Source organism: Rhinatrema bivittatum, chromosome 9, assembly GCF_901001135.1.
Source record: "Rhinatrema bivittatum chromosome 9, aRhiBiv1.1, whole genome shotgun sequence".
NCBI classification, from domain to species: domain Eukaryota; kingdom Metazoa; phylum Chordata; class Amphibia; order Gymnophiona; family Rhinatrematidae; genus Rhinatrema; species Rhinatrema bivittatum.
In genome coordinates, this window is record NC_042623.1 from 191149672 (window position 1) to 191152188 (window position 2517).

Below are 2517 nucleotides of genomic sequence, written 5' to 3' on the forward strand. Positions count from 1 at the left end.
TTTGCAGACGCGGCTTGCATTTGCAAGCAATTTAAATAGAGTATCGAGCGGTATGTGAGCAGGACTGTGCGTGCGGCGAACGAGGGTGCGCCCGGCACTGCCACACTCTTTCTAACGCGGCCTTACTGTATCGACCCGTATGTTACTGTGTTAATAGGGCAGATCTTAACTTGTATCTAAATAGGGCCATTCTGTCAGTGCATCAGACTCTTGAGCACTGGATTCCTGCCACACTGTCTGCAGCCACCAGAAATCTCTGTACAAATGGTGTGATTTCTGTGATTTGTGTCACTTATACCCATGAATTTTCTCTACAGGTCCTTATTTAAAGTCAATTTTTCATTATTTTGGGCAGCAAATTTAAAACAAATTTAAGGAAGTATTTTTTTTCAGTCAGCACAGTTAAACTATGGAACTTGTTGCCAGAAAATGTGGTTAGGTATAATCGAGTTTGAAGAATGGTGTGGACAAGTTTCTGAGGCCAGGTCCATAAAAGTATTATTAATGGAACAGACTGGTTTCTCCAGCTCCTGATTCCTGCAGAGAGTAATATGAAACAGACTGCCTGGGATCTGCCGGCCACTTCCAGGCTACCCAGTCTGGCCACCCAGTCTGGCCACTATCAGACTAACGGACCGTCTGATAGTCTGACCAAGCTTAGCCTTATGTTATTAGGGGCATTTTGTGGATAAAGGTAGATGCCCTCTAACATTAAATCACCTTATAAAAGGGTTATAAATTTTCACTATAATGACAAAGATCATAAAGCAATGACAACTAGAAAAATGAATAAACATTCTAATTGCAAAGTATAAGAACGTTTGGTTAGTTAACAAGGAAATGTTCACTCACAGTGCCTTGGGGGGGAGGGGGGGAGTGAAAGGGGAGTCCTGGTCATCATGCAATGGCGACACCTAGTGGCCAGATTTAGGGCTCATGATTGTAGGATTCCAGGAGCTCTGGGGCTGGGAGGGGCTATTATAGGGGAACATCACATTCCCCCTCTCCTTTGAGTAGTTATGCAAAAAAGGCTCCCAGCTCCAGAACCCTGGTCCTGGTCCATACTGACCTGGAAGCCCAAAGGAACAGGAGAAAACTGCTAATCTCTTCAAAAAAATAAAAAACCATGGAAATCCTTCAGCAGTTTGCTAGTCTGAGGTTGAGGCCCCCATAGATCTTGTGTTTTTATGGAGTTTTGTTTTGTTTTGGGTTTTTTTGCCTTAAATATACATCAGTCTTATCCTTAGCTGATTACGGTTTATAACTCTGCTGTCCTGCTTAAGAGTTTGCAATGAGAGTTATGTTGTGCTTGCAGTTGTGAAGATTCAGATATAACTTTGGAAGCAGACCAGAAACATCAGGCTCAGTCCTGCCAAGCTGGCACGTACTGTTCATACTTAATGTTTTACTGGTCATACTTACTGGCACTTACAGTTCCCAGTACCGGAGCGACTCCTCGCCTGTCCACGTAACAGAGAGTGCGACTTACACTAGCAGAGTTCTACTGCTGAGAGATATTTTATCTCCTCAGCTCATTCACATGAACCCTACATGTTCTTTGGCAGTCAAAGATCATAACCCACTCTTATAATTACCAACTGTTTATTTAACCTACATTAGGCACTGTATCTCTTACTTATGCCTACATTAGGCAATGTATCTTTTAAAATGTTATTAACCCCATATATACTTATCCAAGTTATATTGACCTGTTCATTGTAAGACATTTACTCGTCAATGTTACTGTTAATATGTAAACCGAATTGATCAGTAACTCTGTTATTGGAAAGTCGGTATATAAAAATGCTAAATAAATAAATAAATAAATAAATAAATTCACATGCTGAGATTCAACATTATAAATAAATAGTGAATTTCACAGCAATTCGTATTAGTATCACTGTGCTATCAAAATGACCCACATTCATACTAAGCGTCTTGTGAGCCATGAGCACCACTTCTATTAAACATCCAAACAGAGAGGTCGGACATATGGTGCACTCTCTTTAATAGCAGCAGTGATAAGATAAGAGGTTGGTTACTGCTTCCGAGTACTGAAGTATCTGCTGCCCCCATATCCCTTGTTCTCTGCCTATTACCTGCACGTTCATCCCCTCCCCCTCCCCCCCATCGGTACATTAACTTTCTCAAATACAATTAGCTGGAGGGCCAGAATGAAACCCCAAAAACAATGGGTGGTGATGGTAATTCACTCCCCATTGCCTCTCCAACTTTGCCAGTGAAAAAAAAAAAGAGAGGAAATAAACCAGCAGATATTTCATTGTAACCTAATAGCTTTCATCAGAGCACTAAATGTTACAAACGTCTGGAGGAAGGAGGGGGGGGGGGGGGAGAATGGAGAAGGAAAGGTTAGGGCAAGGATGGGTGGAGGGTGGAAAATCTTTAGAAATGATGTCAGAGAGGGGGGGGGGGGGGAGTTAGGGATTGGAGTTCGGAGCCGGTAGCAAGCGCTATAAATCCCCGAGTGCAGGCTGAGCATCAGGGGCTAACATAAGA